Source organism: Rhinoderma darwinii, chromosome 12 (genome assembly GCF_050947455.1).
Source record: "Rhinoderma darwinii isolate aRhiDar2 chromosome 12, aRhiDar2.hap1, whole genome shotgun sequence".
Lineage (NCBI taxonomy): Eukaryota > Metazoa > Chordata > Amphibia > Anura > Rhinodermatidae > Rhinoderma > Rhinoderma darwinii.
The window spans coordinates 44,629,378-44,652,782 of record NC_134698.1 but is presented as its reverse complement, the minus strand read 5'-3'; the positions used below and the strand labels follow the sequence as shown (position 1 = coordinate 44,652,782).

Genomic DNA, 23,405 nt, shown 5'->3' with positions numbered 1-23,405 from the left:
TAGGGAAAGGAACAAAATAAACCGCATCCAGATTCCTCGAACACGCCCTTCACATTAGAAGTCGGCTGATCACACAGAAATTTTCAGGTTCGCCGGAGTTTATCAAATGTTTATGGCCAGTTTAATAATATATAATTATTCTGGTCTGTTAATGCAGACATTCTTAAAAAGAAAGTCAGACCCTTCTTAAAATAAACTTGTACAGATGAATTTCATTCTATTCTCTATCTCTAGTCCTATGGGTTATTTGCAAAATATACAATATATAATGCAATAGTATTATATGTATTTGCATGAACAGGCTCTGAGCAGGTGAAATAGATTATCATGATAACTAGAGTGCTCTAGTCATAAAATGTGAACCGTTGGTTCTCAGATGGTGATCAGTAAAAAAGAATTAATGAAATAAAACCTGCAGGACAAATAGTATTCCTAAGTATAGCTCAAGCAACTAAAGAAATCCTTCTCTAGATATTCTCCGGGCGACCTGAATCTGCCCTTGATAACACAGGCCCGGGAATCTTACTTAAACTAAAGAGCACCAAGTGTACAATTAATCATAGCTCCTCTGGCGACATAAACTGGTCCTGGCTCTGTAATTGACATTCCACAAAACCTCTGTTTCTCCCAAGGGAACATATTTGGGAACGTGGTGCATAAAGTCAGTACCAGCTGCGGCTCTGCCTGCCATCCAGGATCAAGTGGACAAGCTGGTAGTTGTGGAAAGACTGAAAGTCCTGACTGATTTGTGCTTGGAAGAGATAGAAAGCAGCATCTTATTTTACACATATCGTGTGTCTTTGCTCTCTCACAAATATCATGTATGAAGACAGGAGACGAGTGAGTATCAAGTGAGAACTGAGGATATGACAGAAATACAGCCTGAAACTAAAATGACCTCCTGGTTAATACACCCGCCAGTAATCAGGAAAGAAAAATGAGGCCAAGGTGGTCATCAGAGATATGTTTTGAAGTTCTATACAGGAAGGGTTTATAGCTTCATGACACATTGATGACACTCTTGAATCTGGTATTATCCTTCCTTGCGGCACTATATCTAGTTTAATGTAACACATGACTGCAGCTGTTTGGTATGTGAGCGTTTCTAGGGCATACACAACACTGAACAATTCTCTGCTGCGGAGGATGTATCTTGCTAAAAAATATCTGCATTTTACATACTTCCTTTAATTTTTGAACGTCAATAACAGATAGAAACGCATTAGGGGTCCATGTAATCTGTCTCTTTTCAATATATTTAAATAATATTTCTAACCGGTGACTGTGGAATATAGAATAAACATGTGTCTACATTATGTAATATTAAATTCAGTGTTCCTTGTTTATTTGTTTCCTATATTAGCTGGAAGACTGATCCCAGCTATCCTCTCATGAAGGGAGTCTGTCATCAGATTTGTCCCCCCTAAACCGCTGATGCGGCTAGTTAGATATAAGGGAAAGCAGTCCCAACATACCTCTATTACATATCTTTCTTCTACTATAAATGTAAAAAAAGTACTTTTTTTCTCTCATGCGCTGTATGCAGATTAGATTGCAAGTATCCGCTGTGTCTGGCATCCTTAACTATAACCCCATCCCCCTCCACTCTGCAGCTGACTGACAGCTCTCAATGGAACAGCACATAGAATAAAAGTACTTTTTTGCACTTCTGAAGGAACTAAGATATGTAATAGAGGTTTGTTGGCGCTGATTTTCCCTATAGCTATTTAGTGGTGTCCGCAGTTTAGGAGGGACAAAACTAAGGGCAGACTCCCTTTAAGTTAAAAAAAAACTCTCTAAGATTACTTCTCATTTTCTGCCCCCCCCCCCCTCATAGCTGTAGCTTATTCTTAAGTTCACATTTATTTGGAAAAAATATCTCCCATATAGGACTTATATAGCCTGCTATGGGTCCATACTCTACCTCCGTGACCCAGCGATTTAATGTGGGGGCACAAATAAAAAAAAATGGCGGCAAGTACCACTCCATGCTGTTTTATTGAGGTGTTGTTTCTAGTTTAGAATAAGGTGCTTCATAGGGGCATCATACAAAGGCACACAAAATGCCTACAGGTAATACAGCAGGGACTCTGTGTACCGCCGTACAGGGCCCGCACACACAGCTAAGATGTGTGCATGAGCCTTTAACATTTTTTAATATCTTTCAATATATTTCTAATCCTTCCTTGAGGTGATACATATTAAGTTTATCACTGGGAGCACAACCCTGATGAGTAGGAGAAGAAGAAGCTGCAGTTCATTGCTGCTTTGCACACTCCACTATTTCTAGTATGTTTTAACACTATTTTTTTCTAGCATTTATAGCATAAAACATGTGAATAATTACAATATGTTTCTACTAAATTTATAGTGATCCGCAGACAACACGAATCTCTTAATAACCCAACATAAAATTCCATTATCCTTCAAAGTAATGTACCCTCTAGTGTTAATTACAAACCATCACAAGTCATTGAGATATGCGACTGAGTATGCCTCAAGGAATAAATGTGCGACGACACACACACACAAATACACACACATACACACACACACACACACACACACACATAAACACACACATAAACACACACACACAAACATACACACACACACAAACATACACACACACATATACACATACAGACACATATACAGATACAGACACAAATACGCACATACACGCACACACACACACACACACATGCGCACACACACACACACACACACACACACGCACACACATTAATAGTAATCACAGAGCACTACATGGTTTGTATGAAGCAATCATTACACCATGAATATTTTTAATGGGGTTAACCAACAATAACACTTATCAACTATCCATAGTATTAGTGATAAATGTTAGATTGCTGTGTGTCCATCTGCTTGTACCTCCGCCAACCACTAAAATAGGGAACCCCTGTCCCTCTCCACTTGGACTGCCGTGAGTTGTAGTTGTATCTTTGTGTGCCTTTGTTTATTCTTTTTCCATAGACTGAACAATTCATACCATACCAAACACTGGAAAACCATATTATCAGTGGGATCCATTAGTGTTCATTGGGACCCTTCTGTCATATCTTGTTAGAATAGAGTATAACAGAGATCTATTTAAGCTGCCCATAAACATTTGTTTTTTGTTGGTGGATCCTAAAAATCGAATGTAAACAGAACCTGGCAGGCATTTGCCCAAGGGATGCCACAGAAGTAAACATGAATCATACAGGTTAGAATGGTCCCATTTTATTGTTTGCTTGCCCGGCTGACTCGTTATTTTGGCCTGCATTTCAGGATATAGACTGGGAACAACTATTGTAAAATAATCGTACAAATGATAAATGGGAGATCTTAAATTCTACTTTGTATAATTATAGTGAAAAATGTATTCCTATAGGTAACAAGTATAGACGACTATAATTAAACCCCACATGGCTTACACCTTCTGTAAAAGGGCAATATATGACAAAAAAAAAGGGCATTTGAAAAATTCAAATCTGAGGGTACAGCTGTAGCCTTTGTAAATTATAGCCAGCCTAATAAAATCTGTCAAAAAATAATAAAATCAGCAAAAATACAAAATGAAAGGAAGGTGGCCAAGGATAGTAAAACAAATCCCAAAAAATTATTCAAGAATATAAATGCAAAAAAGCCAAGGTCTGAACATGTAGGACCCCTAGATAATGGTAACGGGGAGTTGGTCACAGGGGATCAAGAGAAGGCAGCGTTACTAAATGGGTTCTTCAGCTCTGTATATACAACAGAAGAAAGAGCAGCTGATGTAGGCGGTGCCAGTGCTGTTAATGTATCAGTTGATATACTGAATTGGCTGAATGTAGATATGGTCCAATTAAAGTTAAATAAAATAAATGTGCACAAGGCCCCGGGACCAGATGGGTTACACCCTAGAGTTCTTAAAGAATTTAGTTCAGTTATTTCTGTTCCTCTGTTCCTATGTTCCTATTATTCAGAGATTCTCTAGTGACTGGTATAGTGCCAAGGGACTGGCGCAGGGCAAATGTGGTGTCTATTTTAAAAAAGGGCTCTGGTTCTTCCCCGGGTAATTATAGACCAGTAAGCTTAAAATCCATCGTGGGGAAAATGTTTGAGGGACTATCTACAGGAGTATATGACAAAAAATAGTATTACAAGTGACAGCCAGCACGGATTTACGAAGAATAGAAATTGTGAAACTAACCTGATTTGTTTTTATGAAGAGGTGACTAGAAGCCTAGACAGAGGGGCCGCTGTGGATTTTGTGTTTTTGGACTTTGCAAAAGCTTTTGACACTCTCCGTCATAGACGTCTAATGGGTAAATTAAGGACTATAGGTTTAGAAAGAATAGTTTGTAATTAGATTGAGAATTGGCTCAAGGACCGTATCCAGAGAGTTGTGGTCAAGGATTCCTACTCTGAATGGTCCCCGGTTATAAGAGGTGTACCCCAGGGTTCAGTGCTGGGACCACTATTATTCAACTTACAGATGTAGCCATCTTTATCGTGACTCTTAATGCATTAAATACACAGTGGCAAGAATCTTTAACTTGACTTTTTCAATGGCATTTGTTGTGTGATATCACGCTGCAGCAAGTTATCAGAGTCAAGATAAACTTGGCTACATCTGTAATTATTAATGATATACAGGATGGGATTAATAGCACTATTTGTATTTTTTCAGATGACACCAAGCTATGCGGTATTGTTCAGTCTATGGAAGATGTTCATAAGTTACTGCCATATTTGGAGACACTCAGTGTTTGGACATCCACTTGGCAAATGAGGTTTAATGTACAAAGGGGCATGGAGATTCTAAGTTATAAGGAAAGATTAAAATAATGAAACCTATTTAGCCCTGAAAAGAGACGACTACGGAAGGACGTGATTAACTTATAGAAAAATACGAATGGCCCATACAAGAAATATAGTGAAAACCTGTTCCATGTAAAACGCCCGCAAAAGACAAGGGGGCGCTCCCTCCGTCTGGAGAAAAAAAGTTCAATCTCCAGATGCGACAAGCCTTCTTTATTCTGCCTTCTTCAACTTACAAGAACAAAAAAATATCAGCCCCTATGTTAATGTGTAGAATTTTTTGTTTCATCTCTTCCCTTTCGCCCATTCCTTGGTTGAACTTGATGGACATACATTATGTATTTTTTCAACCGTACTAACACCAGTCTCTCTATTACAATGCCAGCATAGGTCACTAGTAGAGATGAGCGAACTTATGAAAAGTTCGGTTTGGCTAGTTCGCCGAATTTCACGAAAAAGATCGATTCGGACCGAACCTGTAATTTCCGTGCGCCGAGCATGGTACTGTCCAGGGTGCTGATAGAATTAATGGGCTGCACTAACCCTTTCAGCAACCTTGACAGTACATGCTCGGCGCGCGGAAAATACAATTTTAATGTAATAAAAAAATAAATAAATACGTTCATACTTACATTCCTCCTGTCCGGCTTCCAGCGATGACATTTCATCCATGTCGCCACTGCAGCCAATCACAGGCTGTAGTGGCGGTCACGCACGTCAGGATGACATCATAAGGCCGGCCTCCAGGGATGACGCTTCATCCCACGTGACCGCCTCTGCAGCCAATCACAGGCTGCAGCGGCCTCTGCAGCCAATCACAGGCTGCACCGGCCTCTGCAGCCAATCACACGCTCCTCTCCTGAAATACTCTGTGCTGCGCTGCCTTAAACTCTGTGGACAGGTCAGGATCTTGTTTCTTTTAAATGCCGCTGGGGAACCAGCTCGATCCACTATATAAGGCTGCGCTACAGTGCAGCCTTTAAAAGAAACAGGATCCTGACCTGTCCACAGAGTTTAAGGCAGCACAGAGTATTTCAGGAGATGAGCGTGCAGATTCAGTGCTGCTGTGAACTCTACTCTTACCATTACGTAGCTCTGTCTGTTACCTCTCCTCCACTCCTGTCCTCAATAACACCTTCACATGATTGGCAAGTCACCACGTAATGGTAAGAGCAGAGTTCACAGCAGCACAGAGTATTTCAGGAGATGAGCGTGCGGATCTTGTGCGGGCCCACAATTTTAAACAGGGGTTCTAGACCATCAGGTGAGATTTTTAAATGAGTTCTCCTAAACTCAAACACATCTAGTGAACGCATGGGAGCTACAAAGTATCTGTTTAAATTCATGGTCATCAAAGGTCATATTAAGTTCCATTTACCAAGCTAGCATATAGCCGGGTTTGCTGGGGGCTTCACAGAGGATTATGTCTGAATAGATTTTAGACAGCAACTTTGTTAGAGGGGAATGTAAAGGGAGCAGAACATCAGTCCAGGAGGGTTCAGGGAGAGCGGGGTATCTTTTTACAACGTTTTTGTATACCCGCAGAAACATGACAGACTCAAAAGGTTTAGAGAGTCTAAAGGTAGGAAGGGGGTGGGATCCAGAGTCTGTAAATACCTTTTGAAATTTTAAATATAAGGAGAGCAATGGAGCTGAGTGAAACCGTAGTGCGGCTTGACTATGGGAGAAGTAGCAGGATCATTAATGGGGAATAGTGGGATTTTAGTGATGGAGGCCTGCAATATTTAATTTTGGCCACTAGATGGGGGTATGGGTAGGGCCTGGGATGGGTTATATAAAGGAGGTGGTAAGGGGATTGTACCTCAGTTGGTACCAGTGAAGAGCAGTTCCCGCCCACCCGCCCAGTACAAGTAAGGGGTTATTTTTATCATAGCAGTAGGTTAGTAGCGGGGAGAAGGGGTCCTTGGAGGCAGAAAGGTTATGGTCAGATGCACGAAAACGGGCCGTGTATCTGACTTTAAGCTGTAATACAACGAATGGAGTCCTGGGGGAAGGAGTCTCCCAGGAATAGTTGGATAGTTGTATTCGGTGCCCTTAGGCCTGGTGTGGACGACTAGGGGTAAGGAGTTTTTACCTTACTTGGAGGGTAAGGGTTAAAAAATGGAGACTGCCTCTAAGGATCGTTTTTCCCCCAAAATGGAGAAGATAGAATAGGGTAATACCTTCTAGGATGTTTTTGTTGATTACCTGTCATTTTACATTGTATTTTATGTAAAGTTATTTATGCAAAAGTTATTTATGAGAATTTTTGTTAATAAATATGGCTGCTATGGCCTTACACCATAATGGTAGTTGAGTCTTTATTTGAGGGAAACGTGGGGCCAAAGTTTAGACGGGTGTCAATCTTCTGTCTTTAAAGTCAGTCTCCTTATGGGAAAATGAATTAGTTATTACTGCTTTCTTAGTTTGTGTGCATTCTATACTTGTCCAGATACAATATTCATGAAAAATGGTAATATATCAGCTAAGACCAAATGAAATAGCATCTGATATGCTCCTTTAATTATGTCTAGATGTTTGCCAAATAATTGTAAGAGTCCCTAACAAACCACATTATTGTAAAAAAGTTTCTTAAGCCCAAGAAGGTCAAGTGTAGGGGAAAAAAGGTCCTTATGAGATACATGCCTTCAATCTTGAAAATACCTAATTTAGTATTTCAATGTAGATTAACTACTTTCTTCCATGTTTCTACATCCCCATGGAAATGGGTTTATCAACTTTTATTTTTCACTGTCCCACATTAAACAGACGGCAGGGATACAAGAACAACATATAAATTATGACATGACATAATGACACGAAATAGTAGCAACTAATAAAAGGTGCAAAACTGATACACTATGCCATGGCTAGTTCAGGGCCGGATGGGGTGGTGCATGACACAGAGCACCAAAGAAAGAATCCATGTGTCATGTATCATGTGTCATGTGTCATGTATCACCCCCTGCACCCCCTGCACTAGACATACAATAATATAGTGTGCCCTTCTGTCGTCGTCCCCCCCCCCCCCGCAGGTTTCCTCCCTTACTGTGACTTTTACGGCTTAGTATGTATATGTCAATTACCCTGTTGTTGTTTTTTCTCACTGGAGGTTTAGTTCCTCGTAGGTTATATTGATGTTGTAAGAAAAAACATATCAACAGGCACTGACTTTTTGGTGAACTTCAGCAGAACCTGCACTTATACACAGTAACTAAGTACAGAGTTTTAGTGTAAAAGCATGGGGGAGATACAGGGCAGCAGCCTGAGTCACTGATGGAGCCGTGTTGCAGGCACGATCAATTATTACATTTGAATGGGCCCCATGGAATACTACATTTCCCATGCAGCAAAATGTGTGCCCAGCTTCCCAAAAACAGTTGGTGGCTGGGGGTTTTAACAGTCAAACCCCCCCGCAAACTTCTCATGGCCGACGGTCCGCAGCTTTCAGCTGCATCGCTGGGTCTCCTAAGTGACCCAACAATGCAGCACTAGCAGCCGGGGGCGTCACTAAGGCTGGGTTCACACACCCTATTTACGGACGTAATTCGGGCGTTTTAGCATTGAATTACGTCCGAAAATGCGGCTCAAAAGCGTTGGCAAACATCTGCCCATTCATTTGAATGGGTCTTACAATGTTCTGTGCCGACGGTCATTTTTTTTTACGCGCCACTGTCAAAAGGCGGCGCGTAAAAAAGACGCCCATGTCAAAGAAGTTCCTGTCACTTCTTCAGACGTAAATGGAGCCGTTTCCCATGGACTCCATAGAAAAACAGCTCCAATTACGTCCGTAATGGATGCAGCGAAAGACGCCTGCACATGCCATTATGGCTGAAATTACGGTGCTGTTTTCTCCTGAAAACAGCACCGTAATTTCAGCCGTAATGGACGCTGCCGTGTGAACATACCCTCAGGGCTTAATATGTCAGGGGAAATAGCCCCAATACATATGTGTCCGCCCAAAAAAAAATGTGTGTATAGGAGACAGCATAGTATATCTATAGCACTACGACCCTATAAACTATGGATAGGATTAGATACAGTGGCTCAGCAGACAGTATCACACATGATAGGATTAGATACAGTGGCTCAGAAGGCAGTATCACACATGATAGGATTAGATACAGTGGCCCAGCAGACAGTATCACACATGATAGGATTAGATACAGTGGCTTAGCAGACAGTACCACACATGATAGGATTAGATACAGTGGCTCAGAAGGCAGTATCACACATGATAGGATTAGATACAGTGGTTCAGCAGACAGTATCACACATGATAGGATTAGATACAGTGGCTCAGCAGACAGTATCACACATGATCGGATTAGATATAGGGCCCAGCAGACAGTATCACACAAGATACGATTAGATACAGGGCCCAGCAGACAGTATCACACATGATTGGATTAGATACACAGCTCAGCAGACAGTATCACACATGATTGGATTAGATACAGGGCACAGCTCGCTGACATTGCGGCTCCAGCGCTGGACCCAGGATAGGTAAGAATAATAATTTTGCTTCTTTATGTGTTACTGATTATTTTTGTGTGTTTGTGTTTTTTTTACAGGTTCGGTTGTTGGACTTCGTATTCGAGGACTTCAATGACGGCGTTTTTTTTATTCTCAATAAAATGGTTAATGAGGGTTGTTTTTGTATTTCAATAAAATATTTTTTCTATGTGCTTGTATCTTTTTAAACTTTATTATCACCGCTTTAGTAATGGCCGCTGGCTGATTGACAACCTCTATTACTAATGCAAGGCTTAATGTTAGCCGGTGCAGAGGCTACACTAACCCCCATTATTACCCCGGTACCCACCGCCACCAGGAGTACTGGGAAGAGCCGGGTACGAACCAGCACCCGACTTTCTGTAGTGACGGGCAGGCACTGGGGTGGCCGCAGGCTGGTAGTATTAGGCTGGGGAAGGCCAAAAACAGTGGCCCTTCCCACCCTTGTAATGCTGCCTGCTGCTGCTGTGTTGCATCTGGCTGGTTATGAAAATTGGGGGGGACCCCACATCGTTCTTTCCAATTATTTTTTTTTAAATGACGTGGGGTCCCCCCCATTTTTCATAGCCAGCCAGATACAATAAAGCAGCAGCAGCCTAGCATCACCAGGGTGGGAAGGGCCACTGTTTTTGGCCTTTCCCCTCCTGATAATACCAGCCTGCGGCCACCCCAGTGGCCGACCATCACTACAGATGGTCAGGTACTGGATCGTACCCGGCTCTTCCCAGCACCCCTGGTGGCGGTGGGTACCGGGGTAATAAAGGGGGTTAGTGTTCGCCTCTGCACCGGCTAACACTAAGCCCTGCCTTAGCAATGGACGTCGTCAATGAGCCGGCGGCCATTACTAAGGCGGTAGTAATATAGTTTAAAAAAAACCACAAAGACATAGAAAAAATATTTTATTGAAATAAAAAAAAAACCCACACAACCCTCATTAACCTCATTAACCAGCTGTCATCTAAGTAGTCCTGGAATCCGTCGTAGTCCAACGACCGAACCTGTAAGAAAACACACAAAAAATGATTAGCAACACATGTGTTAGGCTTAGATACAGAGCCCATGTGTGATACTGTCTGTGGGACCCTGTATCTAAGCCTACCACAACGTAGGCTTAGATACAGGGTCCAGCAGACAGTAATCTTATACAGTATAAGATTTCTGTGTGCTGGGGCCCTGTATCTAAACCTACAGTGTGGTAGGCTTAGATACAGGGCCCAGCAGACAGGATCACGCATGGGCCATGTATCTAAGCCTACCATGTGATTGGCTTAGATACAGGGCCCAGCAGACAGGATCACGCATGGGCCATGTATCTAAGCCTACAGTGTGGTAGGCTTAGATACAGGGCCCACCAGACAGGATCACACATGGGCCATGTATCTAAGCCTACCATGTGATTGGCTTAGATACAGGGCCCAGCAGACAGGATCACACATGGGCCATGTATCTAAGCCTAACATGTGATTGACTTAGATATAGGGCCCAGCAGACAGGATCACACATGGGCCATGTATCTAAGCCTACCATGTGATTGGCTTAGATACAGGGCCCAGCAGACAGGATCACACAATCTGTGATCCTGTCTCATGGGCCCCCTAAGCCTGCTACATCGTAGGCTTAGGGGTTGTGCAGTCCCTAAACATTGATGGCCTATCCACAGGATAGGCCATCAATAGCTGATGTGTCGCCCGGGACCCGCAAATCAGGAGTCGGACCCCGCCAGTCAGGGCTAACCTTACCTTCCTCTTCGGCCGCGGCGGGAGTTCTGTCGTCTCGATGCTGTGCGCGGCGCATAGCGCTGTGACGTCATGCGCTGCGCACAGCCCTTGACGTCAGGACCTCCGCTGCGATCCGGAACCAGGAAGGTAAGTAAAGTATGTTACTATAGTAACAGGGGCCCGCGGCCTGAGTTACTATAGCAATTTTTTATTGATGTGGTGCGGGGGGCCGTGGGCCCCCCTGGCTCCGGGGCCTGGTCGCAATTGCGACCGCTGCGACCCCTATAGCTACGCCAGTGGTCAAACCCATTATAGCCGATCACCAGGGCAGGTTTCACGTGAAGGGATTCCAAATAGAACAACCCCTATAAATACCTTAGGAGAAGGCCTAGTCGAATAACAGAGCAGGGAAGCTCTGGATAATTTTTATTCCCTTGGCCACTGCCAGCAGACGAAGATGTGTTTTCTGTTGAAGAGACAACCTGTTGATCAGATTACCTATGCTAGGCTTATGGATAAGGAATATATGATAGTGACTTTGTATATACAATTTTCTAGTACAAACTTCCCTTTAACCCCTTCCCGCTTTGGCCACTTTTGACCTTCCTGACAGAGCCTCATTTTCCAAATCTGACACGTTTCAATTTATGTGGTAATAACTGCGGAATGCTTTTACCTATCCAAGCGATTCTGAGATTGTTTTCTCGTGACACATTGGACTTTATGTTACTGTTAAAATTTGCTTGGTGCATTTAGTATTTAATTGTGAAAAACACCAAAATTTAGTGAAAAATTAAAAAAATTATCATTTTTCTAAATTTAAATGTATCTGCTTGTAAGTTAGGCAGTTATATGACACAAACTTGTTGCTAATTAACATCCTCCATATGTCTACTTAAGATTGTTTTTTGAACATCCTTTTTTTTTTCTCGGACGCTACAAGGCTTAGAACTTTAGCAGCAATTTCTCACATTTTCAAGAAAATGTCAAAAGGCTATTTTTTCAAGGACCAGTTCAGGTGTGTAGTGGCTTTTAGGGCCTTATATATTAGAAACCCCCAATAAGTCACCCAATTTTTGAAACATCACCCCTGAAAGTATTCAAAACAGCATTTAGAAAGTTTCTTAACCCTTTAGACGTTTCACAGGAATTAAACCAATGTAGAGGTGAAATTTACAAATGTAATTTTTTTTGCAGAAATTCATTTTTGATCAATTTTTTGGGTAACACAAAGTTTTACCAGAGAAACGCAACTCAATATTTATTGCCCAGGTTCTGCAGCTTTCGTAAATATCCCACATGTGGCCCTAGCGTGCTAATGGATTGAAGTACAGTCCTCAGAAGCAAAGGAGCACCTAGTGGATTTTGGGGCCTCCTTTTTATTAGAATATACTTTAGGCACTATGTCAGGTTTGAAGAGGTCTTATGGTGCCAAAACAGTGGAAATCCCCCAAAAGTGACCCCATTTTGGAAACTACACCCCTCAAGGAAATTATCTAGGGGTATAGAGAGCATTTTGACCCTACAGGTTTATTGTAGAATTTATTGGAAGTAGGCTGTGAAAATTAAAATCTACATTCTTTCAAAGAAAATGTAGGTTTAGCTAATTTTGTCTCATTTCCACAGGGACTAAAGGAGAAAAAGCAACATTTGTAAAGAAATTTCCCCCGAGTAAAACAATACCCCACATGTGGTCATAAACGGCTGTTTACACACACAGCAGGGCTTAGAAGGGAAAGAGCGCCATTTGGCTTTTGGTGCTCAAATTTAGCAGGAATGGTTTACGGAGGCCATGTCGCATTTGCAAAGCCACTGTGGGACCAAAACAGTGGAAACGCCCAGAAGTGACCCTATTTTGGAAACGACACCCCTCAAGGTATTCACCTACGTGTGTACCGAGCATGTTAACCCCGCAGGGGTTTTCCAGAAATGAGTGTGCATTCAATGTTGCAGAGTGAAAATGGGATTTTTTAAGGGGTGTAGTGAGCATTTTTACCCCACAGGTCTTTTCCATAAATGAATGCGCTGCGGATTGTGCAAAGTAAAAAAAAACAATTTTTCCCCAGATATGCCAATTCAGTGGCAAATATGTCATGCCCAGTTTATGCAACTGGAGACACATACTCCAAAAATTGTTAAAAGGGTTCTCCAGGGTATGACGGGGCCATATATGTGGACGTAAACTGCTGTTTGGGTACACTGTAGGGCTCAGAAGGGAGGGAACGCCATTTGGCTTATGAAGCGTAGATTTTGCTTGGTAGTAGTTTTGTTTGGAGTATTACTGGTATTTCAGTTTATAATGTGGGGGTCCATGTAAACAGGCAGAGTATGTAGTCAGGTGGTATAATAATGGGGTAAAAAAATAAATAAATAAATCCATAGATGTGTGTTACGCTGTGACACAATCCTTTCTGCACAGACTGATAAATGATGTCCTATCTTATCCCCCTTTTTGTACACACTCGGCACCTTTGCAGCTTGGGGAATTTTGCTGGGAAGTGTTGTCCTTGTATAATATGGGCACCCTCGCTTCCAGCAGATATGTCTGGGCCCTCGCCTTCCTGGTTCCCTAATTTTAGGGCCCCGATAAATCGCCTCTTGAAACAGAAGAAATGTTCCCCTCCGGCGTGCACAACCGCATATTTTTATTTCCTGACTTATTGGAGCCTTAGCTAATTTTACTTTTTCATAGATGTAGTGGTATAAGGGATGTTTTTTTTGCGGGATGAGCTGTAATTTTTATTGGTACCATTGCGGGGTACATGCGACTTTTTGATCACTTTTTATCCCATTTTTTGGGAAGCAAGGTGACCACAAAACAGCAATTCTGGCATAGTTTTTTTAGGGTTTTTTTAAACAGCGTTCACCATGCGTTATAAATTACATGTTAACTTTATTCTGCGGTCCAGTCCGATTCCGGCGATACCAAATTTATAGCACTTTTTTATGTTTTACAACTATTTGCACAATAAAATTACATTTGTAAAAAGAATGTATTTTTTCTGTCGCCAAGTTGTAAGAACCATAACGGTTTAATTTTCTCCTTGATGGAGTTGTATGAGGGCTTGATGTATTGTGAGACGAGCTATAGTTTTATATGTACAATTTTTGGATACATGCACGTTTTTTATCACTTTTTATTTCAATTTTAGTAGGGCAAAGTGACCAAAAAAATGAAATTCTGACATTGTTTTTTACGTTTTTATTTTACGTCGTGCACCGTGTGGATTAAATAACATATTTTTTATAGTTTAGGCCGTTACAGTCGCGGCGATACCAAATATGTATGGTTTATTTATTTTTTCTATAATAAAGGACTTGATAAGTGAAAAAGGGCGATTGTGTTTTATTTTATTGCTTGAAACTTTTATTATATTTTTTCCAACTTTTTTATTCACTTTTTTTTACACTTTTCTTTAATCCCACTAGGGGACTTGAAGGTCAAACTGTAAAAAAAAAATTCTAATACATTGCACTACCTATGTGAGCTGCTAACCCCCTTAATGCAGCCATCGCTTTTGACCACTGCATTTAAGGGGCTAATAGTGGGGATCTAAGCTAACTTCAGTCCCCACCATTACAGCAGGGTGTCAGCTGTAAGATACAGCTAACATCCGGGGATAATGGCACAGACTCAGCTTCTGAGCCGGTGCCATCCATTTGTCGTAAGTATACAACATTTTGCGGGAAGCACTCGCTTTCCATGGCGTATACTTACGACAAAGGGGTTAAACTTAAAATTCAACAGTGAATTTGTGGTTTAAAAGGGGATCTCCAGCATACAGCAACTTTTATTTTTGCAACAGCAAGGTTTATTAGGGGGACAATAATAAAGATTCCCCACCCAATATTAACGACTTAACACAGGAAGAAGTACAGCTGCGTCTGAGCAAATTTAATATTTATAAAGCCCCCGGCCCAGACGGAATTCATCCACGGGTATTAAGGGAATTGAGCTGAGTAATGCACAGACCATGGTTTCTCATCCTCTATATTCTTAGAATCTCTTGTAACATTCATGAAAAACAGGTCATGCCTAACTAACATGCTGGGTTTCTATGAGGAGGTAAGTGCAAATCTGGATCTTGGTCATGTGGCTGATGTGATTTACAGATGTAGTCGTCTTTATCTTGACTTTTAATGCATTAAATAAACAATAGCTAGATCTCTTATCTTGACTTTTTCAATGACTTTTCAATGGCTTTTGTTATGTGATATCACGCTGCAGAAAGTCCTCAGAATCAAGTTAAAGATGGCTATATCTGTATTTGGATTTTGCAAAAGCATTTGATACTGTTCCACTCAACAGTCTTGTTCTGACACTATAGAGGCAGGGACTGGGATGACCATGTATGCATGTGGGTAAAGAAATGGTTAAGGGACAGAAAACAAAGAGTCATTATAAATGGTACTTACTCAAAATGGGCTGAAGTCAGTAGTAGGGTACCGCAGGGATCGGTGTTAGGCCTAATTAATTTTAATCTCTATATTATTGAGCTTGTGGATGGGATTGATATAATTTTTTTCTGACAATACAAAACTTTGTAGGATACTTAAAATTCAGCTTGATTATACAATATTACAGAAAGACCTAGATAAGCTAGAAGCATGGCAAAAACATGGCAGATGAAATTTAATGTTGCTAAATGTAATGCACCTGACGTGAATATAATGTGATAGGGCAAACATTTGAGTACAGGGTAGAGTTTCCATAATTGCGACCATGTCAGGTTGTATACGGGTCATGAAGTATGGGTGTGTGACATAGGACTCGTAGACTAAATGAGTTTTCAAGGCATGCTTGAAACCAGAAATGTTAGGAACAAGTCTAATGGCCAAGGGCAGTGCTTTCCACAGAATGGGTGCAGCATGGGAGAAGTCCTGCTGATGGGATAAAGAGGATGTAATAAAATATAAAGAGACTCCTAGGTCATTGACTGAGGGGAAAGCCTGAGTGGTTTGGTATTAGGATATGTTCACGCGCAGTGTTTTCAGATGTAATTCGGGCGTTTTACGCCTCGAATTACCCCTGAAAAAAAACGCCCCTAATAAGCCTACAAACATCTGCCCATTGCTTGCAATTGGTTTTACAGTGTTCTGTTCCCACGAGGTGTAATTTTACGCGTCGCTGTCAAAAAGATGAAAAAGACGAAAAAGAAGTGCATGTCACTTCTTGGGACGTTTTTGGAGTCGTTTTTCATTGACCCTATTGAAAAACAGCTCCAATAACGGCTGTAAAATACGCAGCAAAAAACGCGAGTTGCTACAAAAACGTCTGAAAATCAGGAGCTGTTTTCACCTGAAAACAGCTCTGTATTTTGAGACGTTTTTGGTCACTGCGTGTGAACATACCCTAGGAGTTGAGATTTACAATGTGCAGCATTGTGAAGAGCTTTGTAGACTAGGAGGAGAGTTTTGAATTTAGGGTGAGAAACAGGTAACCACTTTAGTGAGTGACAGAGAGCCGAGCCGTTAGTATAACTGCTAGACAGAAATATCAACCTGGCTGCTGCATTCATTATGGATTGAAGTGGAGTCAGTTTGCTTAGTGGAATGCCAGTTAGTAAACGAGTTAGAGTAGTCTAGGCCAGAAATGTTTAGGGCCTGGATTAGTGTATTAGCAGTGTCAGTGTTGCGGTAGGGCTGAATATGAGAAATCTTTTTTAGGTGAAGGTGACAGGATTTGGCAACGGATTGAATGTGAAAGGACAGATCAGAGTCAAGTATAACTCCAAGACATCGGATCTAATGTCTAAGGAGGATGGTGGTACTATAGACGGGGATGAAGTTATCAGGTTTAGGTGAAGAAGATGATAAAGGAGATAATAGGAGCCCAGTTTTAAAAAGACTGTTAAGTGTTATTAGCATGAAGTTGGTACTGGAAACAAAACCTGCTTATAGTCTGCTTATAAACTGCTTATGCCAGACTGGAATTGTGTAGAATAAAAAAGAGCAAGGGACCCAACACTGAACCTCGGAGAAACCCAACAGAGAGAGGAAGTGGAGAGGACGTAGAGTGAGCTAGGAAAGACAGGAGGGAAGCCAGAACATAACAGATCTGATAGATCTGGAAGGAAGTACTGATCATTGTATTTGACCGACAATATATCATTAGATACTTTAGTTAATGCAGTTTCAGGAGTATGTAAAGCACAGAAGTCAGATTGTAAAAGGTAAATCAGAGACTTAGTAGAGAGGTAACTGACCTGTTGTGAGTGAGTCCCTCGCTCACATTCAGTTTAGGAGATGTACCATTGAATAACCCTCTCTTGCCCCTATGCTACAGTACTGCCCCTATGCTACGGTACCTACACATCTCATACTTAGACTCATCAGGGAATGAGCAGACCACATTAGGGGGAAAAAGGTTTTAAAGTAAAAAAAATATTAAGTTTCCTTTTGTCATGCGGACCGACATCATGCCTCCTTTAGTTTACGTGCTGACCTCACATATTCATACTCACCTGCAGTATTTTTGTTCCAGCACCAGTAAGGCAGCAAGATAACTGTTGTTCCCTAGTCCTAGAACAAGGGCAGCTGTCTATTTTAATGCTGCATAAGTGGAGAGAGCCACAGGGAGATTCACATGGAGGCTTATTCCCTGTTAGAACTTTTCTGTAAGTTATTGTAGTATTGTTATTTTCTTTTGATTATTGGTCTTAAGCATCTTGTGTACATTCCCACTTCTAGTTTATTGTTTTTTTCTTTAGGACCTTTTAAGAAATATTTTTTGCATGTTATTTCAGAGTCCCTCATTTGTTTTATGCAAAAATATGCAAAACTACTCTATGCCAGATTGTCTCTAGCATCTATATATTTTCTGCAATGAGAGAGGCCTGAGAGCTTTGAGCGATCTTCTGTAGTTGCATTTTTTTCCTATATCCAGTTATTTATATTAGACTAAGCACAATTTTGTATTTCTGTAGATGCTATCATTATTCATAGCTTAATCTTTGTCAATTCCGCCCAACACACCCACATTTTTTTAAGACTAAGCTCCATATCCCAACAAATATAAATTTATAGATGATTGATCCAGTGATTAACTGTGATTTCCATTTAAGAAATTATTAAGGAATATTGTTTTCCCTGCCATTAGGATACATTGTCATCTCATAGGGATATTGCCTTTGCCTTGATTTGGATTAACCTCCGTGAAGCAATACATTAGGGTGGATTTATGTCTGGTTGAATATTTGACAGATTTGTGCCTTGTTTTTCAATCATAATATGTAACTACATATTAGACCCCTGAAGTAAATTCTGAACTTTACAGAAAAAAAAACCATAGTCATTTGGTTACTTTCCAAAGACCTCACAATTTTCTGTAAGCTTAGCTCAAAATCTATATGCATGGTTGAAAATTCAAACATGTTGGAGTTTTGCATTATTCTTTTGGATTCCTATCTAATGCATAATTGGCAGCTAGTTAGACCATGTTCACATCATGATATAGAGGATGGGATTAATAGCACTGTTTCTATTTTTGCAGATGACACCAAGCTATGTAATATAGTTCAGTCTATGGGAGATGTTGATAAATTACAAGCCGATTTGGACACACTGAGTGTTTGGGCATTCACTTGGCAAATGAGGTTTAATGTAGATAAGTGTAAAGTTATGCATCTGGGTACCAACAATCTGCATGCATCATATGTCCTAGGGGGAGCTACACTGGGAAAGTCACTTGTTGAGGAGGATCTGGGTTTACTTGTAGATCATAAACTAAATAACAGCATGCAATGTTAATCAGCTGCTTCTAAGACCAGCAAAATATTGTTGTGCATTAAAAGAGGCATGGACTCGCGGGACAAGGCTATAATATTACCACTTTACAAAACATTAGTGTGACACCAACTGAGACAATTAGACCAATACATGCTTATAGCAAACTTAATGAGCCGTGTGACATACACATATGAATACCTATACAAGAAATCACACATGAAACATTTCTAGAGAAAAATAAACAATGTTTTATTGAGAGACAAAATCAAGTACATTAGCAGTAACATTACCCATGAAGAAGTATCCCCACATACTGTAGGTCGGGTCCAAGAGCTTTATATAATAAAGTGCAAATAGTGCATATGGGAACTGGTACATATATCATAAAGTAAAAAATGGAAAAGAAAACATCCAAAAAAAGGAGTTTATATTATATGATGAGAGCCAGATCACAAAAAAAAACTATATAAGAAGGCATACAGACCAAAGCTATGAGGGTATCCAAATCCCAACATGTGTTTCGCACATAGCTTCTTCTGGGGGCTATACCAAAGGTCAAGAATGTATGGGTATATAAAGCACAACCCACCAATGAATGACAAAACATACAGCTGGTAACATAGGTAATAAATTACCTCAAAGTTCTACAAGATGTAATCCCACTGGCAGACTTCTCATCATAGCACTATGTAAGGTTATGAGGGCATGAGTCTGTGAGGCTGCGTAGCAAACATCTACCAGGTGCAGCTTACCATAATCACACAGGTCCCTCCCTCAATGAGGGATGGGCAGGCTAGTGGGAGCATGGTCAGCTGCCCGGAACGCGCCAATCATAACAGCATGGCCGCCATCCCCAGATGCCCGCCCCACCACGAAGATGGAGGGAGATGCAAATGGGGGAGCGGCCAAGCACCCCACACGCGCACTAGTGTAGAAGAGGAAGGAGGCGCAGAATGGATGATAAAATTAACACAAGACCTAAGCACATCAAAAGTCTTGTGACAACCAATGAAAGGTTCAGAAATGCAAAAAGCATCCCCTGACACTTGAATATAAAACCTACGAAGTTTAGTGCGGTCTATATTCTGCATAAAAGCACACTAATACAGACAGAATAAAAGTATATATAGAGAACCATATACTAATATAATAAAAAAACACACCATCATTACAGTATAATTCAATTTACATTATATATAGGAACAAATATACAAATGGATGTTTTTCTTTGTTAGAAAAGGCTTCCGTCTTGCCACCCTAACTCACAGCCCAGACATACAATATGAAGAATTTGGGAGATTGTTGTCACATGCACTACACAAACAGTAGCTGCCAGAATGTCCTGCAGCTCCTTTAATGTTGCTATAGGCCTCTTGGTAGCCTCCCTGACCAATTATCATTTTGTCTTTTCATTAAGTTTTGAGGGATGTCCGGCTCTTGGTAATGTTACTGTTGTGCCAAATGTAATCCACTTCTTGATGACCGTCTTCACTGTGTTTCATGGTATATCTAATGCCTTGGAAATTCTTTGGTACCCTTCTCCTGACTGATGTCTTTCAAAAATCAGATCCCTTTGATGTGTTGTAAGCTCTTTACGGACCGTTGCTTTTGCTGTCACATGTAACAAAGAAAATGTAAGGAAAATCCTAATAGAACAGATGAACTTTATATGGGGTTACTCAGAATCACTTTAAATAATGGCAGCTGTGTACTGACTACTATTTAACATGAGTTTAAATGTGATTGCCTAATTCTGAACACAACCATATCCCCAATTATAAGAGGGTGTTCACACTTATGCAACCACATTATTGTAGCTTTGTTATTTTTATTTCCCCCCTCTAAATGATTTTAGTTTGTTTTTCAATGGAATTGTACAGATTATGTGTCACATTAAAGGTGGAAAAAATTCTGAAATGATTCATCTTGTACTGATTATTTGATATGACAAAAACCTGGCATTTTAACAGGGGTGTGTCGACTTTTTATATCCACTGTTTGTATTTTTTCAACCGTACTAACACCAGTCTCTCTATTACAATGCCAGCATAGGTCACTAGTAATGAAACCTATTTTAAACAAGAATTCAGGGGTTCTATACCATCGGGTGACAGTTTTAAATGAGTTCTCATATAAACTCAAACACATCTATTGAACGCATGGGAGCTGCAAAGTATCTGTTTCAATTCATGGTCATCAAAGGTCATATTAAGTTCCATTTCCCAAGCTAGCATATAGCCGGGTTTGCTGGGGGCTTCACAGAGAATTATGTCTGAATAAGTTTTAGACAGTAACTTCTTTAGAGGGGAAGGTAGAGGGTGCAGGACATCAGTCCAGAAGGGTTCAGGGAGAGCGGGGTATCACGTTTTTTTTATACCCGCAGAAGCCTGACAGACTCAAAAAGTTTAGGGAATCTGAAGGTAGGAAGGGGGTGGGATCCAGAGTCTGTAAATACCTTTTGAAATTTTAAATATAAGTCTCCTTATGGGAAAATGAATTAGTTATTACTGCTTTCTTAGTTTGTGTGCATTTTATAGTTGTCCAGATACAATATTCATGAAAAATTGTAATATATCAGCTAAGACCAAATGAAATGGCATCTGATATGCTCCTTTAATTCTGTCTAGATGTTTGCCAAATAATTTTAGGAGTCCCTATTCCCTAACAAACCACAATATTGTAAAAAAGTTTCTTCACCCCAAGAAGGTCAAGTGTAGGGGAAAAAAACGGTCCTTATGAGATACATGAATTTAAACTTGGAAATACCTAATTTAGCATTTCAATGTAGATTAACTACTTTCTTCCATGGTCCTTCATCCCATGGAAATGGCCATGGGTTTATCATCTTTCTTTTTTCACTGTCCCACATTAAACAGACGGCAGGGATACAAGAACAACATAAAAATTATGACATGACATAATGACACATAATAGTAGCAACTAATAAAAGGTGCACAACTGATACAGTACTGTATTTTTCAGACTATAAGACGCACCTGACTATAAGATGCACCCAGGTTTTAGACAACAGAAAATAGGAAAAAAATTATTTTACTTCTTATACAAAGAAAAAACTATTGGGTAAAAAAAAATACATTCTGAGAGCCATAACTTAACGTAACCATAACGTTTGAGCGGTGTGAGGGCTTATTTTTTGTGGGACCTTCTGTAGTTTTTATTAGCACCATTTTTTGGTACATACGATTTTTTTTAGCACTTTTTAGCGCTATGGTGACCAAAAGACAATGATTCTGGGGTTTTAAATTTATTTTTCTTACGCTGTTCACTGTGTGAGTCAAATGATGCTATAGTGTAATAGTTTCGGACTTTTTCGGATGCAGCGATACAATTTTCTTATTATTTTTTTATTTTTATATTGTGCAAAAAAAATGGGAAAAGGTTTTTTTTTTTTTTACTTTCAAATTTTTTTTACACTCCTGAAAATGTATCTAACTTTTTTTTTTTTACACATTTTATTAGTTCCCCTAGGGGACTTGAAGCAGTGATCATTAGATCGCTGGTACAATACACTGCAATACATGGATGAGTTACGGAAACAGCGTAACTCGCTGAGCTACGTTGTTTCCATAACTCCCATAGTAGTGAATGGCAGTTACAGAAGCAGCGTAGCATGCTAAGCTGTTTCCGTAACTATTATTCAGTTCTATGGGAGTTACATAGCGATTTACGCTGTTTCCATAGCTCAACCATGTAACCAGGAAGTGGCCAGAAGACAGCGGAGCCGGGTAAGATAGAACAGGGTTTAGGAGACCCCATTCTAGAGATAGATGCGGGTCCCAGAGGTGGGACCCGCATCTATCTGACATTTATGGGAAAACCACTATAATTGCTGCGGTCGCTATTGATCACGGCATTTAACTAGTTAAAGAACAGTGCCATCGCTGTTCCTGGCCGTTAATGCAGCATGTCAGAAGTTGACACCTGCAGTGTATGGTGTGGGCTCCGCAAATGAGCCTGCTCCATACATCGTCCCCTCCCCGCTCCATGATGTGCTGGCACATCACGGTTCGGGAAGGGGTTAAGTAAGGAGCGGTCAGGGGGTCTGGTGATGCCGGGTCCCTTGATTGCCGACTATAAGACACAGGGCCTTTTTAGCAAGATTTATTCTTGCTAAAAACTGCGTCTTATAGTCCGAAATATATGGTATGTCATGGCTAGTGCAGGGCCGGATGGGGTGGTGCATGACACAGTGCACCATGTGTCATGTATCACCCCCTGCACTAGACATACAATAACATAGTGTGCCATTCTGTCTCCCCGCAGGTTTCCTCCCTTACTGTGACTTTTATGGCTTAGTATTTATATGTCAATTACCCGGTTGTTGTTTTTTTCTCACTGGAGGTTTAGTTCCTCGTAGGTTATATTAATGTTGTAAGAAAAACCATATCAACATGCACTGACTTCTTGAGCAGAACCTGCGCTTATACACAGTAGCCAAGTACAGAGTTTTAGTATAAAAGCATGAGGGAGATACAGGGCAGCAGCCTGAGTCACTGATGAAGCCGTGTTGCAGGCACGATCAATTATTACATGTTTACTGACTCATTTGAATGGGCACCATGGAATACTACATTTCCCATGCAGCAAAATGTGTGCCCAAAATAATACAGTTGG

General features: G+C 40.7%; 1 long non-coding RNA gene across 2 annotated transcripts in view; it reads left to right on the top strand.

Annotated features, from left to right (window-relative positions):
• Positions 1–23,405, top strand: part of LOC142664547 (uncharacterized) — a 60,897-nt gene that overhangs the window by 23,375 nt on the left and 14,117 nt on the right. The window contains exon 5 of one of the 2 annotated variants that reach the window (XR_012851310.1): positions 4,679–5,732. The exons of the other annotated variant lie outside the window; for it this stretch is intronic. This is a non-coding gene — a long non-coding RNA (uncharacterized LOC142664547). Of the gene's footprint in view, positions 1–4,678; positions 5,733–23,405 lie in introns of those variants that run through there. 2 annotated transcript variants of the gene reach the window in all.